At 38.7% G+C, this 6513-nt stretch overlaps 1 pseudogene; it reads left to right on the top strand.

The window, feature by feature from the left end:
- The first annotated feature begins 5711 nt into the window (after positions 1 to 5711).
- On the top strand, positions 5712 to 6197 carry LOC147726940 (mediator of RNA polymerase II transcription subunit 7-like; annotated as a pseudogene).
- Positions 6198 to 6513: the final 316 nt, after the last annotated feature.

Here is a 6513-nt window from a genome sequence, read left to right as displayed (position 1 = left end):
AACAGAGTAACAGATAAGAAAGCTGAACTTGATGAAGGAAAAGACATTGTGAAAATTATAATCAATCACACAGTTGAAGACACTGAAAGCGAGTCTGATGACAGCGCAGATTAAACTGCATCAAGAAAGAGTCCAAGGAAAAGAGCTTGGAGAGTGGAGCATAACACTGTAGAGCCAAAGACTAAGAAAGTTTGTAAAGGAGATAATTGGCCTAGAAGAACTGATGGACTGAGATTCAAATTAGTGAATGACATCATTAGCCAGAAAGAATCACTGCGAAAGAAAATAGAAATTGTCCAAAGGCCAAAAAGAGTAAGACAACCGAACCAGAAGTACAAATCACCTGAGTGGACATGCATTGTCCTACAACCCATTGTTGGACAATTGTTGAAGTCAATAGCAGCCAAGAAAATCTGTACTGCCCAAAGATGATTGGGAAGAGTGAGTAAAGAAGTCAACTTAGGGAAAAGGGATAGGTGCTCAAAGTACATGATAAAAAGTAAAAAGCCTGAAGTCCTGTGAGATGGATATTGTAAATATAGGAGAGGTCGGAGTTGACATAAGGTCGAAGAAAAACTGTTAGAATAACTAACCATAGTGTAATTTAGAATAGAATTGACACAAGGTCGAAGAAATTCTGTTAGGGAATCGTTTGTTGCGTAACTCATAGGTGCCCCTAGGTCGAAGAAATTGTGTTAGAGAAAATGGCTATTAGTAATCACAAGACAAAATGCTCTATTTTTACAAAATGGTGTAGATGCTGCTTTTTGTGTATGGGATTATTGATAATATTATAGGTGATTTTAGCTATTGTTATTCCTTTTCAAGACAGTTTAACGAAGTTGAAGCCAAATGTGAGTTTAAGTAAACAAAGTGAGAAAGTGGAAGTTCATGAGACCCATGGGTATAAACCAGAGGTGCACCGGGATAAGTCTATCAGTGACTTTACAAAGAATACATTTTCAAAATTATTATTTGAGTATGTTAAAACTATGAATGTCGATGATTTTTATGTTTGTGTAAAATTGCCTGCATCAGTGTCAGAAGGGGTGACCACCTTCCTCTCACATATGGAGTGAGTTGTAGTGTAATTGCAAGCTTGTTTTATTAGACTGGGAAGTCGGAATATCACTATTCCAATGTGGATGAAATCTTTGCTAAACTAAAAATTTATAGTGCATTGAACAAAAAGAAACCTGCAAAAGTGATGGGAGAGTATTTCTTAGAAATAGATGAGCTGACACATGAGTATTGAATATGGTTGAAGAAAGAAGGATTGCTTACAAACGAAGTGAAAAAGTAAAACATGAGAAATCAAAATATTGGTCATTTAATGATGAGAATCTTGATGCTAGAAATGTGAATGTGACTATAAACATAGATACTCCAATGTTAGGGAAATGTTGTATTAGGAGAGACAATACTATGTATGACAATTATTTTGTGGGTGCGAGTCAATGTAAAGACACCTATAGAATTATACGGGGTTGGGGATTTAAAGGAGGAGATGATCCTGTTTTTCCGGGTATCTATTTCATCTGTGGGAACAGAGCTTACTATAGGTTACCTGACCATTGGTATGGGACCTGTTATGTGGGCTTGGTCTTTCCTAAATTTTTTCATGTAGATAGAGGTACTAATGGAAAGCATGAGATAGGCAAAACCTTAAGTCATAAAAGGAGAGAGAGTGTGATGAAAATAATAGGTGATGTCTTCGGAGCACTGATAGCAGCAGTGGGAATTTCATTTAATGCAAATAGAATCCGAAAAATGTCCACAATAGTTGATCGTTTGTCAACAGACACTGTATGTAGGAGGTTTCCTCATGGTTGATACTGAAATGGTTGCCATGAGAGCTATGGTAATGCAAAATCTACTTGCCCTTGATATAATTTTAGCAAAAGAGGGAGGAGTCTGTGGAATTTAGAAAGTGCAACATTGCTGTACTTAAATCACTGGAGGCTGAAGGTGTTCTCAAAAATGTAGGTAGAAGTTTATCAGCAGTTAAGCATTGGTTTCAAGAACTAGGTAGTTCAATTATAGGTAAGTTACTAATTCCAATAACAATTTTAGTGATAGTGATTTTCATGATAAGGTTGTGCTATATATAAAAAGGTAGAAGAGATTTTAGAAAGGCAATAAAGAAGACAATTCAAGAACGAAATGCAAGGGAAAGAGAAAAGAATGAAATAGAAATGGAAGAAATTAGAGAAAAGATTTTCAAAGAGACAAAGGAGAAACATACTAGAGTGTAGATTATGCTAATATGAAGAATTCGAAACATGTTCTGCTAAATTTGACAAAATTTTGAGAGATGTTTGGTGATAGAATCACCAGATGAGGGAATTGATGGAGCGAGGTGGCAAAGCAAAATTTTGTATACCCCTCGTGAAGTCAATGTTCCATAATGTTAACATTTACTAATGGTGTGTTGTGATGAAATAATCAATGATAGTGTAAGATGCACACATATGCACATGTAGGAATACTAATTTTGCCTGCATGAAGCAATATAATTAACTAATTTGTACTATTATTGTGATGTGAACTAATGCACAGCTTAAATATAAATAAACGCAGTATGAATGTGCTTATTTTACACGTTTTTGTGCTAGAAAGTCGTAGGATATGTAAGTATAAAATGCATTTATGTGGCTCATCTGCTAGGTAATAACTAATGGGGAAACATTAGTAAGGTGGGAGGTGCCATGTGGCACACATACATGCCCTAAGGGCATGTATGTGTGTCACATTGCACATAAGCCAAAAACAGGGGTGCTACAGGGTGTCAAAGTGACACCCTGTTCCCCCTGGCAGGATTCGGTATTTACCGATTCGGTAATTACCGAATCAGTATTTGCCATTGATTCCTATGGGCTTCAAGGCCCATAGGAATCAATGCCAAATACCGATTCGGTAATTATGGAATCAGGTAAATACCAAATCTTACCGATTCGGTAATCAATTAGGTAAAAATACCTACATCCCCATTGCCAGTTCTTAAATACCGAATCGGTATGATTCGGTATTTAAGAAGTGGTAATCTGGGATTACCTACATCGGGCCCCTAGTTCTTTATTTAACATAAATTTGGGTTTGTTTCTACAATAGTTCCAAAAGAGGCCTCTGAGGCCTAGTGAAAACATAGGTGCTCTGGTAAACTGCAAGTGAGTGCTGGACTGCGCATGTGCGCCAAAAGCCTGCAAGTGAGAGTGAGCTGCCTGTGCTCGGATGGGAAGTTCAAGGCCGCTGTATCCCGGAAGTCAGGATGGTTGCCAAAACATGGACACTCGAGTGTACCAAACGTGAGAAACTATGGCATAGTTGCAAGTCGAAGATGTGCCTAGGCCAAAGACTTTCTTAAACAATGCGCTTTTAATAATTTGCTGATTCACCATGAACATGATGCTGTAATGGTGAGGAGATGCTCATCCACCCCAAATGTGTCCCATCAAAACCCGAGTTGGTGATGTTAGATACTTTTTAGATAGATTGAATTAGGAAATTAGTGTATAAAAAACCCTGATTTTGCTTCGAAGTATTGCTCCTTTTCGATTTCATCTCGAAGTGCTGTCGGATTGCAGATCGATTCCTGGATGTAAGACTCATTGAATATTTTCTTGTTTTCTTTGCAGGACTGAAGGATAAGACGAGGGCGTTAGTTAGGGATGTTAGGAGAGAATGAATTTGGGACTAACTGTTCTTTGTTAAACTTCCCATTGAACTTTGAAATAAATGTCTATTTTCCGAGCTTTGAAATAAATGATCATTTTGAAATAAAGTTTTAAGATTTTTTTTAATAAAGAATTAATAAATGTCTAAATGTCAAACATGCTAAAAGTTTGCTTTTAATAAAAATTAGATAAATGGAAAATTAAAGCTGGTCTTGTATTTTCCTTTGCCTATTTTTCTTACTAGCAGATCCATTGCCACTATGGTTGTGTGTCTGAATAAAATTGACATTTGTTGAAAACCATGGTAAATCGTTTTAAAACTGCATGTGTAAATAATAACTAGTTAAATAGGTTTAGACACTCCGCCAGTGTTACAGCATAACTCCTTTGTGTTTCACCAATCCCTGAAGTAGAGTTAAAGTGATCAGAGAAAGTGTGCAGTGTTATGGGCCCCACTGGTGAATGAATGTGTGACTGGATATTTCAGGGAAACGGTGATACTGGTTTAGAAATTATTTCTGGAGTACCGCTGTAACAGTAACACAGGGCGTGGCTGCGTGCACTTGTCGCATACGCAACACGCAGCGGGCGTGACCCTATACATACATGACGTAACGCGCGACTTGGTAGTGCGTACCCGTCTCATACCAAAGTAGCAGCTGACACGACCTCATATGTACATGTTGTTACCCGGGACGCAGTGCCACAAACCCGTCGGATACGAAATGCGCATCATTTATATCTGGTGGATAGAATTCGCGTGTTGATCAAGCTCGGTAGACTACCGGTACGTGACTTTAGTTGTCGCAAAAAAAAAAAAGAAGATATACATTTTTTGTGGGGTAGATATAAAAGATTACATGATTTGTAAAGTTTAAAAAAAGGATGATAGAGTTGCAAAATATTAACCTTCGAAATTCACTGAAAAAACCATAGGTTTCAGGGAAGATATAGTTAGTTGGACATTTGACTCATATAAAACCAGAGAAATTCGCCTGTTATAGTTAGGTGACCTAACTATAACTTGCGCGCCTGCAATGCACTGCTAATGACATCACATATTACATCACTAATGACATGGTTAGTGACATCACAATTGACATCACTGATGACATCTCAAATGACATCACTGATGACATCATCCACGTGATAGTCTGATACACCTCTTCACACTGTAATATCACCTTTGATACACACACTCTAAAATACAGACTGCCGTTTTGAAAAGCATGGACACACCAATACCAGATACTAGATATCCATCCACTGATTCCTTTCTATATATTGTGAGCCAGATATAAACTGATACAGTCACTCATACATGGTGTCACTCATCATTACATCAGTATAATATCCACTCATACACGTATATATACATTTATACAGTGCTACTGATCCATAGTTACTCACACATCTATTCAGTCATGCTAAAATAAATCATACACCCATGTACTCCCCTATGCAGATATATACACAACACCTGCCTTATTTATACACACATCGATTTCCTTATTTATATAGATACTATCACATACTTATTCTCTTATATAATCACTAATACATGTACACATAAGTTTATGTAGACAGTCTTGTAATCACTGTCTTTCACATAGTCAATTATACACCCCAACACTCACATATAGTGTGTAAAAACATATATAGTTACTCCCATATATACAACTGAGACATCAATTCACTAATCAACTCACCTGTCAGATATCTATACAGCCCTTCTGAGAAGCACTTTTGAATCTATAGAACCAATGAATCGGCCATTCAGACATGTATGCACAGAGTCAGACACCACCCACACACCCACATAGACACTCAGACCCCCATACAGATACTCATACAATCAATGCAAAACACATATACACACTGATGTAGCTACTCACCGCTGCCTGAAGTTCACTTCGAATGAGCAAGGGTGAGGCCCCCGTCCAGCCCTCACCTGGACGGTTCATCTTCCCTTTCAAATAACGCCCTCTTCATGAGCTTATGGGGCTGTGGTAGTGAGGTACGTTTTCGTTTAACATCATGGGGGAACCGCAGCAGGTAAGTGCCCTTCCACTGCCCCCCATGCAGTACATAAAGGAATACACTGATCCGAATGTGCGCAGAGGCCTTGCCTCAAAGCCTCCTCTGCCAGTCAAGGACAGCTATATGATGTTTGGCAACCAGTTTCAATGTGATGACTTGATCATTCGCCCCTTGGAGAGTCAAGGCATTGAACGGCTCTGCCCCCTTTGACCACAAGAAGGAGCAAAGGAAGCTCAATATGTCCATCTTGGTCAACTTCCTAGACTTGCTGGACATTTTGATCAGAAGTCTGGAACCATCCGACGTGAGGAGAAGCTGGAGGACCTGATGCTGCTCTTTGTGCACATGCATCATCTCATCAATGAATACCGGTCCCATCAGGCCAGAGAGACCCTTCATGTAATGATGGAGGTGCAGAAGCGCAACCGCCTAGAGACTGCAGAACGCTTTCAGAAGCATCTGGAACAAGTAGTTTCCCAATAATGCCCTGCATATATTTCTTACCTAAGATACACAAGACTCTGATAAATCCACCAGGGAGACCTATTGTTTCCTCATGTAGCTCCCTATATGAGAACATTTCTAAATATGTGGACACGTTTCCAGCTCCAATCGCTCAAAGTATGCCCTCCTACATTAAGGACACAGGAGAATTTTTAAGAACACTCTTGAATGTAACTTGGAATGAGGAATATCTTCTAGCCACGATAGATGTGGTATCACTCTATACATCGATCAGACATAATGTGGGGATAGAGGCATGTCAGTACTTTTTGAAACAGCACAGCATCACCACACT

This window comes from Lissotriton vulgaris, chromosome 3_1, assembly GCF_964263255.1.
Source record: "Lissotriton vulgaris chromosome 3_1, aLisVul1.2, whole genome shotgun sequence".
NCBI lineage: Eukaryota > Metazoa > Chordata > Amphibia > Caudata > Salamandridae > Lissotriton > Lissotriton vulgaris.
Note: the sequence above shows the minus strand (reverse complement) of the source record. Positions and strands in the feature narration are given on the sequence as shown.